Source organism: Acanthaster planci, linkage group LG04 (genome assembly GCF_054643075.1).
Source record: "Acanthaster planci isolate LZ-2023a linkage group LG04, COTS_SCS, whole genome shotgun sequence".
Classification (NCBI taxonomy): Eukaryota; Metazoa; Echinodermata; class Asteroidea; order Valvatida; family Acanthasteridae; genus Acanthaster; species Acanthaster planci.
In genome coordinates, this window is record NC_141780.1 from 3,314,022 (window position 1) to 3,334,672 (window position 20,651).

At 42.6% G+C, this 20,651-nt stretch overlaps 1 protein-coding gene across 2 annotated transcripts in view; it reads left to right on the forward strand.

Moving 5' to 3' along the window:
• The window catches only part of LOC110983692 (metabotropic glutamate receptor 3-like), a 76,421-nt gene that overhangs the window by 384 nt on the left and 55,386 nt on the right, over positions 1-20,651 (forward strand). Inside the window, exon 1 of one of the 2 annotated variants that reach the window (XM_022243160.2) lies at positions 4,913-5,497. The exons of the other annotated variant lie outside the window; for it this stretch is intronic. The gene's annotated coding sequence lies outside the window, so the exon portion shown is untranslated. Of the gene's footprint in view, positions 1-4,912; positions 5,498-20,651 lie in introns of those variants that run through there. 2 annotated transcript variants of the gene reach the window in all.

Here is a 20,651-nt window from a genome sequence, read left to right on the forward strand (position 1 = left end):
TAAGTGTCTGTATCAATAATTTTGTTTTACTTGACAGTGGTCTGGATGTTCACTTACTTTGATGACCGTTGTTAAGCTTTTGTGCCGACATCTCCTGCTCAACCTTTTGTATTGTTTTATTTGAACTGCGTAAAGCTTCAATAATAAAAAAGTAAATAAATAAAAAGAAGCTTTTAAACGGTTTGAGTCAACAGTGTCATCGATGAAACAAAACAGCCCTAATCAGCGAGCACAAAAAGCAGCAAATTTCTGTCGACAACACGATCCAATCAAACATCAAAAGTTTAAGAGTCGATGTAGCTCAGCCTGGAAGAATATTGAATGTCAAACACATCGTAATCGAAGACTGATCGTATGGCTTTGAGTTTCGATGACATTTTTATACCAACCGAAATTGAGGCACAGCAGTAGATCTGAAAACCACGCCCGCTCTGAAACTGCTCTCAATAAAAAACGGCTCCCTGGAGAACTCTCGATCCAAGCATTGCTTATTTTTTGGCACTGAAATCTTGACCTGTTTTTCAAATATCTGATGTGAAACATGTCACCTCAGGTGCACTGTACAATGTTACAGACACAAGGCTATTTTCCGTGCGCTTTATAGTGTAATAGCTTTCACTGCAGGAGCATTAAACTTTAGGGGTAAAAGATTGTAAACGAGTCCCACACGAAACGCGATACATGTATTTCAAAGTACATTTCTCAGACCTTATGGTCGATATCATGTAATGGGTGAGCTGCCTATTAATTCAGTCAGTTCGTATGGTCTGCGCTGCCCAAAATGCACGCTTTTAGAACGGGCGGAATAGCGAGACGAATACTTTGATGACAAAGCAATCAGGAAGGGCATAAACGCGGGTGAATCAACGATAAGGAGTCGTCGTTTTTGCCTGTGGCGGCAGACAGGAAAAAATCAAAGATTTCAATTCACGTCTCCCAAACTGAAACGTCTGGTAGTGCTTTTTATAAGGACGTGTGTGTTCCACATGCAATTTCCCAGAAAGCCTCTTCCCTCGAGCAGAGGGGTCTTAATCCAGTACCTGTGGGTCTAGCAACGCGTAATCATTTTTGCATTAAGGCACCTCGATCTCATCAAAAATCGGATGTTCGTATTAGCTAATGTGGGTACATAGCGCCCGTGACTTGCACAGGGTCAAAGAAACATTACCGATGCAACCATTGGATCTGTTACGGAATGAAGTAATACTGTCGATGTACGAAAATCGTTCAGGGAGTTTTCAATCTATATTTGAGCCGTTTCACGGTATTTAAATTACCCAGGTATATAATCGGTTTTCCTTTCATTCTTGCAGTCAAAGTTGCGGAATTTCTGCAGAATTCTGAAGTTTTTTGAAGTTACGCTCTGGGGCATTCAACCCGCCCCGGGCTCAAACTTTTAGAGATCAGATTCTGTATAAATAATGCACACGTTTTATCTATACGGTTGCAATAAACGCTTGCAACTTTTATACATCGCCTTTTCCATCGGTCTTGGCAAATGTATATGCGATCTTCGTTTATGTCATATCTCTGGCTTGCTCTTACGAGCACTTGCAAATTGACTTCAATTGACTTTGCGGCGGCAACCAACCCCATTCAACTAGTTTATCCATTCATTCATTAGGGCATGAGTTGACAGTGTCTAGTCCTTAACATGGTTATCTTGCTCAAAATTTTAAAATCTATTTCCAAGTTCAGATTTTGAATTTGACCTTTCAACTGCACGGTACTATGTACAAAAATTAACAATTCCATCGTGTTCCCAGTCAGATCTAGAGGAAAGGAACTATTTTCCAGAGTCCTTCATTAATGAAAATGAAGGGGACAGTGCCAAGGTGAAGGAAACGTGAGACTGCGTAACCAACGAGAAAAACATAAAGCGGAATGACAGTTGCCACTTTTATTTGTAATTCATCTTGCGCGCCTACTGCACCTTTTGCAGACAAAGTTACACCACTGTCTGCCGTGTGCGCTGACATAATGGCGCTTCTGGCGTCGTGGCTGTACGTGCAGTCCCTCTTAATAGCGTTTTTGTCGTCAACCTGTGAAAGCCAGACCCAATTTCTGCTCGCATTCGAGCAGAAAATATCGCCCATAACATGTGTAACAAATAGGCCTACTTTTTTCACCAAGCAAGTGTGAGCTTGGAACTGTAGTCACGACATGTTGCATGGCACTTTAATGAGCTACGGGGCCTCCAGCTTGTTTATGTTTTGTGGGGTCCTTTTTAACATTCCTCATTCAAAAACTTTTTTTGTACCTCTGTCTGGAACGCTGTATCTTTCATTGTTCCAAAACAATCAGGTCAACGGGCGATAAAAACGCATATTACGCGCATCCTTGTGCATATCACATGTGATCTCATAGACTAGCCCCTGTCTCACAGTCCAAACCGCTATGCTGGGACCGCCAACCAGACTACTCATATTCACAGGCACTCGTGCTATAATCACCAGTACACAGTGGATATGGAAGCAGCGAACTGCCGTATAACGCAGTTACAGCGCTGTGATTGTCGTCGAAGTTCGTTTCTTTGTTTAAGTTACCTAGGTTTAACGTAATGTCTTCTGAGCTTGAAGACACACGTGGATTCTCCTCCAAACATGGTTCTAAGACATGAAGATGTTGCTTTCGAGCAAGACAAGTTCTACCAAAGCAATTAAAACCGCTATATGATAATGCACAAAGTCTATGCACATCGCACAACTCTCTGTGCATCATAATCTTGACCGTCATATACCAATATTATTGGGTGGAATGAGACAGGTTTCTAATGTTGATGGTGTTCACGGTATACCCAGTTGAAGTACATTTCTCAGTCGGATTTACAAAGCACCAAAGGAGTCTCGAAACGATGTTGCACTTATTCCAAAATCAGGACATCAAATGAGATATAAGATCACATCTCCCAGACTGTGAACCTCAATATTTGTCTGTTTTGTTCTCGAGAGACGTCACTGGCCCACGTTAGTTTGTCTTGACAATTGTCAATTAAATCTTGGTGGAGCTTTGGAGCGTGCGCGCTCAAGATGTTACTAAAACAATTCATGTCGTCTCTCACGCATTCAAGGGAAGTAATATTCCCTTCCATCAAGAGTAATATCGTACGAGGAAAACTGACTTGTGGTGTATAGCCTATGATAACACCTAAGCAACACGACTGAGTACCGTAATTGATTCCTCTATCCCGTGTTGCATTAAATCAATACTGGGGGAGGACACCAGCGAACGGCAGACACCAGCACGCATTATGCACGTCAGGGAAACACTGAATAGGATTTGCTTGGAGCGTGTCAACAGCCCTGCCTCCGTGTATGTGCATGCGGAATAACATCGTCGTCGCTCCCCCAGTCTTTAGCCATCAGTATTTTTTTCTTCCCGTCTTCGTGTCTTAATAAGATTACTGCTCTGTGATGACAGGCCTTCCATCCTTCAGTTTTGGACGGAAGATGCGAGCACCAATAACGACTCGAAAAACGGCCGAAGGGAACATCACGAGCTGTTAATTGAGAAGGGAACAGTTTTGGCGGAGGACTATTTGACTAAGCATGGCTCGTGGGCGCGGCGGCTGGCGCGGGAAGTGTTAAGCCCATCCTCTGACCTTAGGTAAACAGGTTGAGACAAGGGGGATGGGGTTTCAAAAAGAAAAAAAAAAGAAAAACTCAAGAAAATACCACGGTTGAAAAAAAGAGAAAGGGCGATCACAATAATAGCCTCCGCCCGAGGCGTCTTTCAGAGACGCGAGCAGCCGTTAGAATCTGTGCGTCGTCATCATCGCCATTACTAGAATTGACCACTGAACTTACGTATTAGCACGGTGATACATGGATTTTTGTGACACGGAATAGGAGCGACATATTGTGGTTCTGAGATTCCACCTAACCCCAGTTATGCAATTCATGTTTGGCCGGCTATGGTAGGCCTATATCCAGCAAGAAATGGACCGAGGGGTACCCCCAACATGTCCAATCGCTTTTTCACTCTAGACCATTGTTACCTATCACCCCCACCCGATGTCTGAAAAGAATCCCTCAGATTCCAGTGAAACAATGACCAACACAAAACGGGGGGGGGTCTCTCCGTCTCATATCTTGCTTCATACGGGCTATGGTGACTTTATAACGGAACTAGCTCAGATAACCTTTTTAAACTCTGGCCTTCCTGCAGATAACCATCTGACTTTTAAACACGAGGTGTCTGCTATACATTAAATTAGCCTGGAGAAATTCCTACATAGAAACCCACTGCTTTTGTCAGGGTTTTGTACCGAGAGTGATTCTTTGTATGGTGGGCCTCGCTGGGGCCACAAACCGAAGGTATCGGGCTACCTGTACGGCACAAAGGTGCTAGCAAAGGCTCACATAGGAGGGGTAATCCTACCCCATTATACGACTACTAACAGCTGTGGGGCATTCTTGGCCTTTTGAGGATGACAGACTAATCATTGATGTAGCGGAGTCTGAATCTAGACCGAACTCAGAACCGTTTCAATTGGCGGGAGGACACGGCACTATAGCCGGGCCGAGCGAGTGCACTTATCCGACCGGGCGATCCTGAAAGCGAATACCCCTAACATTAGGAACATTGTCAATAAATTATTTGCGTTGCAATGAATTTATCCGCGATTATAATTTGCAAAGAAACCGGATAGCCGTGCGTGATATCCAGACACTTCATATACTCTTGTCAATAAACTGCCAATGGCCCATTCATGCACTGCGTCTTTACAAAACAGTTCACAACCTACGCATGCAATCTGCAAGCGGGTTTCATTTACAGTGTACAGTTTGTGGTTCCCTGAAAAATCTAAAAGAACTACTGGAAAACTTACAGAGGAATTAAGGTTCTGTATTTCGCATCAAAATGTATTCACTGTTGTTCGACCCACTGTTCACACAGTATTATAATTGTTAATCAAGTTGTATAGTAAAAATGAAATAAGGCCACATCAAGATAGCTTCAAAATCACAGATAAATTCCTACTCGAACTCTGTGTAAACCTCTCCAGGAAAGGTTCGTACTGTGGTAAAAAGGCAACACCGATGACGCACGATACACTGGCCAGAGGGACTTCTTTTAACAAACAGCCATGACACGCACTCGAGACATTAGCGACGAACTGCCAACATCGCCATTTACCGTGGACCTTCTGAGCTGTCTGTACGACAACGCAAACGCCTATTGGTTTTTCATTTCCTTGCGGGGCACACAAATCCGGCTCTGAAGTGGGCAGTGAGATACCTCGATTACCCAACAAAATGTAAAGATAATATTTATAGCCGTGCTTCTCCGGAGTATGGAGCATGACGACGGCAGGGTCTCGTATTACGTGTTTTCGCACAGGTGAACTTTGCGCAGAGGAAGGAAACCAATCGTTTGTTTCGACGATGGGCGGAAACAAAAATATTTTCAGGAAAAGAGGGCGTGTCATCGACGTGACGCGATGTGCAGCGCCGTTTGTGTTCGTGATGAGTTTTTCTAAACTCAGGAAAAAACAGTGAGTAAATCCTTAGAGTGACATTTCTTGGTAAGGAGAAAGATAGATTTCAAGTATACGAATGTGTGCTATTTTCAGACTTTACTTTGTATTTGTATGGGCCTCGAGCTGGACCAAGAGAGGGCGCCATTTTCTTAACAACGGAGGCTCCTTTGGTCGGAACCGAACTTCACTGGTTTACAAACGATCAGGCCTATAGGAGATGCACCCGTCACTGTCGCATCGCCACCAACAAAACATTCCCGACCAGTGCATCTCTTTTCAACCGATGAAAGGGTGCTTCAGCTCGAGGGGGGTCATACATAACAGTCAAGTACGCCCCATGCTCGCTTAATAACTGGTCTATTTGCGGTGGAACTGAATGCAGGATTTTTGAAACGATTTTGCAGGCTGTTGTAGTTGGTTCATGGGCAATTCAAAGTAGTTACTGTGGCAGTCATGAGGGAAATGAATAAGCGTTAAACCTTGGTGTAAAATTAGGAGTTTACTGTTGCAGAATTAGAAGTTTTGTAATGGAACGTATAAATTATGACGAATGTCGGCTATTTATATTTAACTGACACTTTCATTTTGTTCCCTTCTCGTTGATACAGTAAACTAGAATTCGAAGTCTGTCTCAGAATGGTACTTTGAATTCTAGTTGGTTGGGGGGGGGGCTTTTGGGCATTGACCCACATGAAATGAAAAGGGATGTGCAGAATATGTTTATCTTCAGAGGAACGTCGTGAATGAGAGCACTTCCTGTCAAACAACACCGAACACCTGTAAAATTGATTGAGGAACGGCTACAGCAAATTTCTGCTAGCTTTAATATCTCAAAGACCGTCGTGTGGAATGTTCCTGAGACCTCGACTGGTCCTACTGACGATACAAATTTGTGATATTTACCTCACGGGGAAGATGATTCTTAATCCGGTTTGCTTCGCTGCACGTGCCGGGCGAAATTGGATACGGGCTTTGCCCGCCCTTGAGGTCCATAGCCATGTGTGGCTCCCGCGTGGAGACAGATGAATTTTAATGTCAATCAATGTGGTCGCGGACAGGTGCTGTCAGTCTTGGGTTGATGTTTTCCCCCGCGCCCGCCGGCAAGCCTTTCATTTTGTTTAACCGTCGTTGTTTGGTCATATAATTATGTCAGATGCATGCAAGAGGAATAAAGGATACGTTCCTGGAATTTTCCTTGAAAAGTTAATTGTAAACAGAAAAAAGATGTGGGTGAAGTAATTTGTTTGAATGTAAAATTCGTGGAATTCAAACAGCATATGCAAGGAGTGCCTGGTGCGAGGTCTCCAAATATTGCATTTACACTTTATTAATACACACCGAAACTTAATTTGGCCGTAACAATTAACTTGACCTCTCAGTCTTACCACATTGCTTCCCTTTGATAAAAGAATGCAGTTCTGATGTAGACTTTGACTGAGTTGGGGTATTTAATAGACCCGTTTGAAAATTGACTTGCGGTGTCAGTGGTGCATTCTTTGGTTGTGTTTTTCTCCTCCATTTTGGGGTGACTGCGTGATACTACCCCCTCATCAATATGAAACTGAATATTCAGTCGAATAATGGAATTGTTCATCGGTGAAGCTGTTTGCTTGTGGCATCTAGCAACGAAGGTCCTGCAAAGGTGGGCGTGTATATTCTGAAATCAGTTTCCTGAAGTACACTTGAGCAAAAGTGGTGAGGTCAACCGGCCATTCCTGGTTCCGGATCATCGTTGAAATCAGAGTTTGGTGTTTGCAGAAAAGCGTTCGACGTTGCACGTTTGTTGACGCAACCACTTTCCTTGCCAATCCATCATGTATATACCATAAGGCTCGGGTCGTAAGACCCACCGTCGGGTGGCTCCGTATTACCCCACGGGCCCTTCCGTCTTGGGTTCCTGAGATGGCGACCGAGTCGAATCGGGTATTACAGGAGGCCACCTTACCCGTCGATTGGTGTCTCGGTTCTGGCCGAGAGCTCATTGATTTCCCGCCTCGGTGTAACCACGAAGAGCCCGTGTTCGGGCCATTGATAGGCTGAGCACGAACGGGCCCTGTAGCGACCAGCGGTTCCGGGCACATACGACTGGTATCGAATCGATCCCGGACTGCAGTAAGACAGCCGTGGTTCAGCAGAAAACGCCTCTCCGTCAAGGGCTCGGAGTTGGCTAAATAATTACGTGCCGATGAGCAGGATAAAACGGCGTTTTGACGTACTCGATATTGGGAGATTGACTCCCTGCAGCGTTGTTCCATTATCGTATTTTTCTTCCTGAGAGGCATTACTTGGCAAAGGCATATACACCTCATGCCTAGGGATTTTTGTGTATTGCTCAATGTAGAGTTACACCTTACTGCACAATGTGGCTCTGAGGAGGCGGCCATTTTGAATGGAAAGAACTGAATACAAGTTGATGGTTAAGTGAGTACGTGATAAACCTAAACATCTGATTGGACGCAAGAGTCTGTTTGTCCGCGTCATTTGGTTTGCTTCGACAGCTTTTTCAATGATAATTCCCGGGATCAGACAGAAAGACGTTGACAGTAATCCACTGGAGAGAAGCATTGCCCTTTTAACCAAATTAAGTGACTGACCATGCAACCACTTCGAGAAAGTAAACACCGCACAGATCAAATGTAGAAGCAACTCGATTATTAGTCGCACCGGCATCGGCGCTTTAGAAGGTTACCGCTCTCGCTTCAAGATTTTTCCCCGGTTAGTCTTTACACAAGTTGGTAAATTTACCCTCACACCTCGACGGGATCGCGTCCACGCCTCGACCCGAGACATCCAATAATTTCCCCAGCCTTTCCACTCACGGGCGAAGGCGCAAGTTGCACGCGATTCTAGGCAAAGGTGTACGCTCGTGTTCCTCCCCCCATTTCAGCGTTAAGTGCGCCAAACACCATGTCGCCCCATGTCAATTGCTTGAACCAATGCAGCGTATTATTCGCCATGACTTGGAGATTGCAATGTTCCCGACTGCGGTCTCTGCGGGTGTCGGGTCATATTTCAGGCGTAACATATTAAATCGTTTGTCTGTTGACTGAGACTATAGTGCCAACCCTACACGCACGCGTGATCCTTCGGCTGAGATGGAAACACAACCGGTACTCGGCTCAACTGAACAATTTTGTAAAAACGGCTTTTAAATTATTAGTGCTGGTTTTCATGGGCATTTAAGAAAGCACCGCAAGCTTTGTTTCAGAGGTTAGGATTTTGTCGAGGTTGACGGGCCTCTTTCAGACAAGCACACGACCGAGCAGGTCTCGTTAGACACGGATGTTTGATTAGTAAAGGGAGAGAGTAAAACCCACAGTGTTCTGGCTTTTCTGAGAATTGACACTTTGTTTTTCAGAACTGAATGAAAGGTATCCGGTGACAGATCCAAAGGAAGGGAGCAACCGGCATTTGCAAAAAAAAAAAAATAATAAAAAAATTAGAAAAAGGAGGTGGATGGTGGTGGTGATGGGGGTGGCACCTATATGGAAGGAAACTCGGAAATACTGGGGGGGTATGGGCCTATTTTTCGTGATAATTCAGTCTTAAAAGTGATTAAATAACAAGTTGAAAACAAAGAAAAGATGGGGAAAGGAAAGGGAATCTTCTTGAAAAATATCAAAATGAAAATTCAAATGAATAACGGGGTTGAGGATTGTTCACCCCTCAATCTGTTTCTTGTGTCGATTGGTGTCTACTGCTTGATCCGAGGAGTGGCTGATCGCTCTCAAGGTCTGTCTTTAATATTGTCATGATACGAAAGGCAAAAGTGAAATAACAGACGGCACATGATTTCATATTCAACAGAGAGTAAATGAGACGAAAACAGCTGTACTGCTCATGCCATCGCAGCTGTATCATGCAGCTTCATGCATCAGATCTGTAATTAATCAAATTAATTCCACGAGGGCTCTGTTCCATTAATGAGGCTTCCCCCAACGTAGAGCCGTTGGGCAAATTGTAGTCTGCCATCCGTCCAAAAATCGTCCCCACGGGTAGTGGTATATTTACACAATTAGCCATCATTCAAAAAGTTAATTACTTGGCGGCATTGTGGGGAACATTCCCTTGATCTATTCTGTTTTGGTGTCAGTCTCTAAGTTTCGATTCTCGTTGTGTACGTCTTTCCATGAGCGCCACCAGTCACATTATTTTGAGACTTTTGCGAAAAAATACAAAATGAACTGCGGCCGTCGTTATTTTAAAAGCACGAGGCGTTTTCCAAAAGTGAAGCTTTGTGACATTTGCACCCTTATAGCCCATTGCCTTTTTTCCCCATTTGCGATATCGACAACAGTCTACGAACCTTCTCCAAACGTTAACAGCTTTCACTGAGTCGGTTCCTTTGAGCACAAGCTCGGCGAGGAAAGAAGGAAAAAAAATCAAATCACATCTTTCCCGAGTTTGTGGCAACGTGGCTACTTTTAATTCCACTCGGCTGATCGCTTGCTGTCGATGGAGGCATTCGATATATAGCGTCGAGGGAAAGGTTGGGTAGCCGACCGGGGGAGCTGTCAGGAAATAGTGTGGCACGTTGCAGTGGCTGGAAAAGGGGGCGGCGAATTGCTAAGCTCTCCAATTCACAGGTCCGAATTGATCGACCTTCGACTCGAGACCTTTCAGCTGCTGAATTCTGTAGAAGACGTTTACCTTTTAGTAATTACAGTTTGAACTGGTTAAGTATTTTTTTTTGGGGGGGGGCGCAAATTAATCAACAAATTATAGAAATGCGCTATGAAGAAACAAAATGCTTCTCACTGAGGCAAACATCGGTCAAGTTCGAGCAGTGACCATTTGCCAACCACTGGTCGCTTTTTTCTGGTAAAACTTTGCACAAAATATATCATGGGTACCAGGCAAAATCGACCAGTCGTTGAAAAAAATGGTCGTCGCTCGAATTTGCCCGTCTTAACACAAATTGCCCGTGGCTGTACATTTTTAGACGACATCGAAATATGTGTTGTCCTATCCGCTTTTTCTCACCCGAGGTTCGATACCATAAAACACAAACAACCTACAAGTATTATGTGTGTTCGTTGAAAGTTTTACTCATTATGGTAGGTTTTATCGTTCCATATCGAAGACGACTCTCGAGGTTGAAGGAGACAATACCATTGTGGCGTATGATGGCAAGCTTGTCCAATAAGCCAGTTCAGAATTTCTAAAAGTTAAGGTCTTTCGGAAAAACGCGCATGGTCTTTCAGAAAAGCGCGCATGTGAGTGGGCGTATAGAAAGCGTTGCTCTGAGCATGCGTTGTTGGAATATCGAACTTACTCATTGTGTTGCGTCTTTGTGTCAAATGTTTCCACTGTTTTACCTGTCGCGTGCGGCATTGTGGTAACTTATGACCATATAGGACAGTTATCACTAGTTTAAAGCCATACCAAAATCGAAGGCGAAGGAGGAAGACACTTTTGAAGGTACAATTCAATTTACTGACCGGTGAAATCCATGAAGGAAACTGACTAACTTCTCTACCTTCATCATAATGGTGACAGGGGTTTTTTCTATACAACGCGGATATTTTCCTTATTACTAAATTAAAATTCATTTCTTTAAATTCAAAGTAGAGTATTAGTCCAAATGGAGGTACTTGCATCGTTCACAAGGTCGGCTTTTACGACTAGTGTACATGTACAGTACTTCCAATGTTTGTGCACATCACGCGCCGACCCTCGCGAGCCCTTTTACGAGCAACTCTCCAGCCTGATGCGACGTGAACGCTTCAAACTTTGCAAACAGCAACTTCCCCTTAACAGCTGAGAAAGTGCTCCAACCTGGAACGAGCGAAATGGCGCGTAAACCTTCGATCTGTTGTCTGAGGTTGCCCAGCCTGGCGCAAAGGAAACGGTGCGTGTAGGTATCTCGAGATGGCTCGTGTTATCTCGTGTTATCTCAGGGGCAAGATATAAGAAAACGATGATGATGGTAAAAAAGATAGAAAAAAGGGCTTTACTCTCTGTTGCAAGTCTGACAAACGTATATGAAATTGGCAAGCAGACAGAGGGGGGTAAAAAAAAACCACTCTAGGCTATTGCTGTAAAAATGGAGATACCAGACAAAGGATGACGGGTAAACGACACGTTGCATTGCACCTGAAAGATTTGCAGGTTCAAACAAATTTTTAAAAAGGCAATTTGGGGTCTCTTGATTACTTCTTGAGGGAGAAATAATGTAATTTCAATTCATGTATCTGCCGCTGTTTATGTGGGAAAGTTACAGAGAGGGCAGTCAGCCATTTTGGGTACATATGCTGTCGTATGAGCTCCGTGCGTGCCCAAAAGAGGGCGCTTTCAGGAAATCATCGACGGCATGTTTATTTCATGGACTAAATATAATTCAATACCTGCGTTTCAAAATAGTGGGCCACCAAGAGTTTGCGACGCGTTGACCAATCAGAGTGTGCGAAATCTGTCGCGTTTGGAAAGGGTCGACAGATATCGCGCTCTGTGATTGGTCAACGCGTTGTAAACTCTTGGTGGTGCACTATTGTGAATCGCCCGTATTGATTTTTCGATTCATGGCCGTAATCCAACGTCTGCCCCTTAAATGCTCGACTCCTAACGCTGGCATTAGTCATTTCCATTCTCGATTTATCTATCCCTTTCTAACGCTATAACCGTACCCACTTACCGAAGTCTCGTTTCCTTACTATAACCCGATTCATTATTTTCTCAGCGTTTAATTGCAACTTCAACGCCAACCCCACACGCCGCGTAGATACGGATACTATACCTTGACAATAAAAAAACTTCTTTCCGAAAAATATCTATGCATTTTACAACCATAAAATGCCTTCACGACTCTGTGAGGTAACATTTTTTTCTCGCACGTCACAAATCCTTTCAGATACATACAGCACATGTTTTAGTCTATCCTTTAGAGACATTAGCTGAGTGTGGACGAGATGGCGCATTACTTCAAACGGCTTCATGTCACGCCACCATTCCTATATGCTTAAAAGTAATAAACATACGGAATCGAAACACAACCATGTGAACAGAAAAACCGTAACCGAGTTCGTCCACACGTAAGCAGATAATTCGGTTTAATGCATGGGAAATGAACAAGCTCTAAGATAAATTCTCAAAGGGACGAAAATTTCCACGGTTCGTTTCTTTGGATGAAATATCTAACTTCCTAGAGAGGAACCCTTGCTTTAAATTGATAAAAGTGCAACTCCAAATTTACTCCTGCCTTTTAGATAGATTGGTGCTCGACTGCCAAACTGCTGTGCCCAGTCAAGTTGTGCAGGCTGTGTGGTGGCTGTACATTTCAGTTCTTTCAAATACCTGCAACATACTAGATGCTAGAAAAGATAAGAAGTAGGTTACAGGAGCGACAAAAAATAGAAGAGGTATGTGGCTTTCACAATACGGTCGTTTCACAATAGTGCGCCACCAAGAGTTTGCAACGCGTTGGCCAATCACAGTGCCCGGAATTTGTCTACCCATTGCGCGTTTGGAAAAGGTCGACAAATTTCGCGCGTTCTGATTGGCCAATGCGTTGCAAACTCTTGGCGGCGCACTATTGTGAATCGCTCGTATTTCATGTGCAATATTTCATGGCAGTCTTATTATCATGAAGTTTTGTAGGCTGGTACACCACTCGGTTACGTACTGGAAAGATCGCGTGCACAAAATCTTGAATTCCGTTAAGTTAATAACTCAAACCCCAAATGTCAGCAAATCACGTTGGACGAAGTAGAGATAAATTGTACTCAGAAGGTCGACGTTATTTCATTTTAACTTATAGCTCCTTTCCTGTCATGTTTATTTTAGGTCAATTTATATTTTATAAAGTACGCACTATGATTAATATGTTATTCCTATACATTTTTAAAGACATACACTACTCGTTGCTTTATAGATGTAGCCATGTTGACATTTTCTGTTAGTGAAATTGGTGAATGTAGCTGCACTCAGCAAGGGCAAAAGCTAAGGGACAAATCTACTTTTTTTGGAACCTGCATTTCGTCAATCCCAATGTCTACACGCATGTCGCACATGTTAATAGGAACCATTTCCCGTGTGCCCTAAATGTCTTTCAAGTGGTTGTCGCGGACCTAGCTTTACAGTTATGACTTCATCCGACAGCGGATGCACGCCTGCAGGGTAAATGGAATAAAGGATAGCAAATAGAAATTCCATAACCAGAAACGGACGGAGGAAGCATTTTTACAGTCCACAAATTGAAGGAGATTCAGGAACGGCATGCCGTAGCCTTAGATATTACCCAAGTTTCGGTTTTTAGTCACGTAAAATGATATTTCAGGGAACTTTGAGGAAATAAGAGACCAAAATTGTATTCCAGCCTTTTCTCTTCAAAGCCGTGGGACGACTGCATTGGATGCAGGGAGAGGGATAATTCCTGGATAATGTAGCGCGATTGAGAGGCATGAATGCAGACCACGATTTGCTCTGCAGTTTGTGCATTGTTTTCCTGCGACACATGTTTTGTTCAGTGCTGGGAATGCTTCTGATATTGGTTGCATTTGTTTTGCTTTGTTTTGTACTAAGCTTTAAATAACAGCAGCTGGAGATAAGAAATTTGCATCATAACTATTACAGTTTGAACCCTTTTCTCGGCTAGCATTAAGCTTAAACTTTTGTATTTTTGTCAACGTTGACACTTTACCTCACCAAACACGGACAGGTAAGAAAACGAATTAAATGTTGCTGGTTATACCGTATCTAAATTAGATCGGTGAGTATGCGATGTGTCACATTATGTTAACCCCTTACACTTTGTTTGGGCGCATTCGCTAAAATTCGGCAACGTCGTGGTCACTTTCTGTTGCTGGTTAAAATGGCGACGCAAATATAGCCAGCAAACGACTATACCAAAATCCATCTGCAGAAATCTTCTGCATTGTGTGAACTGTTCTCCAGTTTTTCCACAAACGCTGGATATCTTGGTGATTGAAAGAGTGTTTGAAAAAGGAAAGCATATTATGTTTAAGCTACTGCGAACTGTCTTTCGTTATTTTTATCAATTTCAACTATGGCTCTCTGTCGATTGATGGTCGGCCATGAGTTACGTGTGCATTTACATGTACATGTACTCCATCAACGCACGCACACATGCACTACTACAGACAAATGATTCTCGTGCAATCTATTCAATTTGCAATAACTTGAAAATACTACCGATGTCTTTATCGAATCTTAATACACACGGCACTTTATTTTGTTTGTCTGGATACGCTGGAGAAGTGGTTTTCACAACTGGGTTCACATAAGACGGTGGTATGTGTTGTCTAATTAACCTTTAGATATCAGATTATCTCCATGATACTTATTTGTTTGTATTTTGTTAAAAAGAAATTATGGTCTCCATCCGCGGAAGAAGTGTTGAAACGGTGTCCCACGTCGCCTGCCTTTGAAAGCCACAGTAACATGATCGCGTACGCATGCGCCAAATCTCATGCACAAAGGCAGTGAACAGACGTGTGCTAGGCCTATCGTGCCCCGCATAAAAGCTGCCACTTATTAATATCTCGTACAGAAATATGCCGCATTAGATGTCATTATTTGCTCTCTGTTAAAAAAACGGAATGGTCTCAGAAGGCGACTTATGCAGTAAATATTAATAAAAGCAAGTTGAGTGCCAGTGGGTATTTTTTACGTTTCATGTTCATGAACGCACGCCTTTTTGTTAATTTCCCCCATCCAAGTACACTGACTTCTGACACCATGGGGCGCACCCGGGAGGTACGGGGCTTGGGTACAGCTTGACCACCCCCAAAGGGTTCTTTCTTGCTGAAAAATGAAGATTTGATATACACTTACATATGAAACTACTGGCTCTTATACTGCCTCACGTCGCATCCCCCGTGGCGCAACGGGGGGGGGGGGGAGTTGATTCTGGTGCGAGCGCCCCCACGACAAATCCTTGGTACGCCATTGTACTGATTTCTTTTTTCTTAAAAATAACTGCCCCAAAGCTCCAGTTACAATGTGGCATTTATGTTTTGAAACAACACCCAGATTGTAACGCAGTCTTTGTTCATACCAAATAGAAAGTGCATCGCATTTTCTATTCTCTGGGATAGAAATATTTTTAACGACACGTATTTTGCATCTTTGACATTTTCTGTCGCGACGGGAAACTTCACTTAATCCTACCCGTGAAGCTTAAGTCCCGACAGATTTACAAATCTCTCGCGTTTCCCGAAACAAAAGTACTTCAAGCGAAGGGGACATTAAACACAACGAACTGATGACGACTTCTGCTATCTGGAACCTGCGGCAGGTGTTTTTTTGTCTAAATGGGAAATCAGCCTTAGACATTTATCTCCGGAACACTTAATTTTGGTTTTCCCGAGACGCCATCAGAAGAGGAACAAAGATTTCTCTGTATAGTGTGCGAACACATCTCCCTGAAATCGCTAAAGATGCACTGATTTATAAATGTCAAGCCGTTAAAAATATGTCAAGAATTAGCATTTGAAATGAGAAAAAAAGATGATTGGCCACTACGTTTACAGAGCTCAGATCTAGACTCTGGGTCACGAAGCCTTGTACCGTTTCACCGAAATGGCAAACTAAAATGTTACCGGCCACATACATGTTCAGAGGAGATTCAGAGCAGATATAAGAGGGAGCAAATTGCCAAGTTCCTCTTGGGCGAGATTTTTTCTTTTGGGCTGGAGCTTATCGATCTCTCAGCGTGGCCTGTAGCAAGGATTTATAACGTTTGACCATATATCCGTTTTTTATGCGCTGAAATGAATCTTCTAACGCTAGGGAGATTCGGAATTAGATTTCCTGCATTATGAAAATAGATGGGCTTTTAAAGAAACAGTCGAAAAGTGGTGAATAAATTTGAGATGTTTACTTTGCGATACAACCTGACAGGGAAAGGAAATAAGTATGTAAGCGAAAGTAACAGGGACGACATTCGGCAAGAGCCTTGCCATAGCGTTTTTTACGTCACTTTTTGTTCCCAAAAAAAGATTTCTAAGAGAATTCTTAGAAATGTTTCATTAATTGGCTTTAGCTTCATTAAACACCCAACAACAAACCATCGTTGCCTTATAAACCTCACAATCAGTGAATTGTTGGAATCTTGGAAGGCTAACAATCTTTTTCAGATATTAACGTGTAAGGACAAATTGTAGCAGGGATGTTTAGCTACATAATTATTATCCTGAATATTCAGCAGTCTTAAACGCTCACAAAACTAAACTAAAATTTGGCTTGTAAAAGACAGAATGGATGTTGTCTACCAAACGGAGTATAAACCAAGCGGAATGAAATGTCAAAGTCCAATGGAATAACTTTCATTTCAGGAACGATGACCCCCGAATCGTTTGGAAAAGCCAGTGAATAAAGAGAGACATTTGGGAGGGGCCATCCACCATCCGTACGTCTTTTACATAAAATATATATGTGTAAATAGAGCGGTATCCGGCCTGGGCGGGAGCACCTCCCCATCGGTTAAAAAGAGCCATATTGGTCGGGAGTGTTCATTTTGTTGGTAGCGATGGCACCGTAACGCGTGTTTTTTAAAGCCGGTTGTGAATGAAGTTCAGCTCCGATCAGTGGAACCTCCATTGCTGAGAAAATTGCACCCTCTATTGGTCCAGCTCAGGGCTCATAGCTATGCTGCTATGGTTTTCGAAGCTGGATAAAATGAGTGTCGTTTTGTTCAAATCCAACCCAAAGAATTTCAGGTATCACAGTGAGAAAGGCAAATTTTTATTTTCATTGAAAAGTCAGTAAACACATTATTTTTATTGTTATAGGCCTATATCTATTATTTTTTCTTATTTATTTTTTATTTTTTATATATTATTGTCTGTGTTTGTTCGGGGACATTAATTTTGACCCTGAGTATACCCCCAATGAACCGAAGCAGATTATCATGCTTTTAGTTATTCCTGACGTTATCGGTGTGACGTCATAGATTTTCTGTTTTGCAGAATCTGGATACACACTGTAATTCGCCATTTTAGTCTTCAGCTATAAATCTTTACCCCTGGTAATGCTCTGAAGAATTTATTTCAAGAAACAAGTGTGCAAATACATGTAGGTGGGGTGGTCTTTCTGCATACCTTAGCTCCCACAATAGGGCTTCCTCGGTTAAAAAGTCCGTCTTTTTAACCCAAAGACCAAGACCCTCCGTATTGTCTTATAGTTCCATTTCCACTGGGGCGCACTCAATGTACGTTTGTCACCATCACGTGAATTATTCTTTGTGATATCAAGTAGTACAATGAATGCTTAATGAATTGGCGAAGTATAATTATGTTGAACGTGACGGTAAATATTTATTGCTCGATGGAAGCCGCTGTATTCCCAGGCGCGTTAAATAAGTCTGCGTTAACAACAATATGTTAACTGAGTTGACAAAGGTACTAATTATTTGTAACATGTAAGACTTATTCGTACATGTTGCCAATCAAGGTTTCAGCGCCTTTGCATTTGAACATGAGCACATTGAAATCAACGAAACATTACCAACTATAATGCTGTAGCACGTGCATTGCCAACTAAATGAACTAAGAATGCCCACCAACCATTGAGCGCACATTAAAGTTTTACATAATTCAATATTTACATGCCCACGCAGCAAAAATGAGAAAGAAATTTCCAGACGCATTCGACGTTGTTGCCATGGCGACGCCGTGTGGGTTGCATATGACAACAGATACAATCATCATGCACGTTGACTCAAGTTGAAGAAAAACTAGGCTTTATTTAGATGGCTTCAATACCGTAAGGAATAATACCATAAGGAATTGCATGCCACAGTGCAAATGATTTTTAACGCGTTTACAGCAAAAACATTTCATGAACTATTTCAGTTTGCAAATTATAAATGTGGCTAAATATTCATTTGACACGTTCAAGGAGGAGGTGAATGCCAAGACATGTGCATCTTCGCCAATGCCAGCATTAGGCACGTCTGCATGTGTATGTGGTTCCTGCTACTTTTATTTGCCAGCATTACTGTGGTGGCATTATCACTAAAACAAACCATCGTTAGTTGACCGACCCAGTGTCAAATGGTTCAAGTACACCTCTTGGCAGCTACCGAATTCCCCCACCTTCTTGTCAAACTTAACTCGGTTTGTTTGTTTTGATGTTAAGCATATCTCGGGAATGGTGGACACTCCAAAGATTAATGGCACCAAATTGGACTTTGACACACGAGGAATGCGCCGTTTGAGTGTCATCCACCAGCCACGTTTATTCGACTTGTCCGTGGACTAAGGTTTCTCTGATTGGCTTCTAATCGGATTTTTGGTCTCCACGTCTCGGGCGGGGAATCTAATCATTCGCCACGGCAGAAAGGCGACTCAATAAGAGTTGAAAAGCCGTGTTGTCCCTGCGTTATTTATTTCCCGCTCTTCACTCTATAGTGAAGCGAAAGAAAGATAATATTACTGTTTCATCTGTGAACAATCCACTTATACGGCGTTCCTGGTATTTGGTAGTTCAGTCTTATGCTTCGCCAAGGCCTGCAGATGCTGCCAAAGTAATATGAAAAAAGGAAATCTTCAGAGTTGGCCTTTGCACACGCACTGCGGAAGGCTCGCTGGAGCGGAAGATTGATGAAAGCCCACGCAATCGGGGAATGAGAGCCGTGCAATTTTGGTGTAACAGCAATTCGCCCGTAGTCGTCGGCGCACCACAGTTTAATGGTCAAGTATTGCAGGGTCGGAACTGGCAGCTATAGACTTGTCAGTAATATTTTGTCCAGGGGAGGAAAACGGCGGTTGTTGCGATAAAGGAAAAATCCAAGCTGTTATTAGTTTCATATCACCAAAAGGTTTGATATTCTCAGACGTAAGCAAGAAATGAAACATAATTTCTACAGATGTACTAGAGCCAAGTAGGCCTAAACGAGATAATTTAACTACGAAACTTTGAAAACAATCGAGAGGTACGGTATATTGGTTCTGCAAGTGCGAAATTTCAGGAAATTATGTGCGATGACTGACAACAAATTAACAATGTCAGGATCTCGCGATGAGTCGCTGGATAGCGAAAAAAAAATCCCCAAATGGGTGAGCTGAATGCCACACGAAGTCCAAACGTAGAGCAGCAAAAGTACACGATGGCTCAATAAGACATGGAACATTGCAATTCCTATCCAATTAACAGCGTCACTACTTTCATTTCACCTTCTTAGGAAAATATCCCGGTGTCTGTCTCACGTTAGCGACAATTTCAGCAAGGATATTGTCCGAGCAATGCCGCAACAAAAACCTACATGTTTAATTAAGACCGGTTCGTTTACTTATAGGTGAACGCAAGAGCGGAATTGACGTTACGGAACATCTGCAAAGAAATTCAGTTCTGTTGAAATGTTTTTCTAACCTTTGCGAATTCGCAACACGAGGTAATGCTTGATCTGACGTCACAATTTGCGTTTATTTCCTCTTTTGCGCCAAGTATGAACACCGAAATTAAATCAATCATTGAAATCTGGAAATCACTACAAAGTAACAAACTTTCTTGAAATTACCACAAAACTTAAGACATTTTTAAAGACATTTTATATGATGTCTGGCACTGTAACATATTTAATATATCTGCACATTTGCGAAATTTGAAATTTGATTTGCTTTGCTAAATTCACTGCATAAAAATGACGGCCGATTTTTTTTTATTATGGCGCCAACAGATCACAGCATTATTATATGTTATAGTTTGCGTATTTAACATGTAACTCCCAATGGAAATGAACATTTTCACTTACAACACATTAAGGCTCGACCTGTGAATCAACTTAACAAACATGGAGAATGCTGTTTTTTTTCTCGCGCTTGACCTTGGTGTTGCAAAGGACAATGCGCATGCGCAGCACGTGGTATAATCTTGAAAATAAAATCACCTCTTTCACTTTATCTGGCACGAACAACTATGCCGTGTACAAATTCTTCGACCCCTGGCCCGGCTCCAATTTATCAGGTTTCGCTCACTGCCCTTGCACCGTACGGTGCTCAGCGTGAACAAGATAACTACAAGTCTTGTGTGTCGGCATGATATCCCCATTAATGCCTCACTTGTCTCTTGTCTTCGCAGGACGTCATTTTCACTGTTTTTTTTACTCGTTGGACGGCTCCTGGAGGGCAACACGGAACTGCTAAGGGCAAGAGAGAAACGTAATTTCGCAGAGGAAATTCGAAACGGAAATTCTCTTGAAAACAGTTTT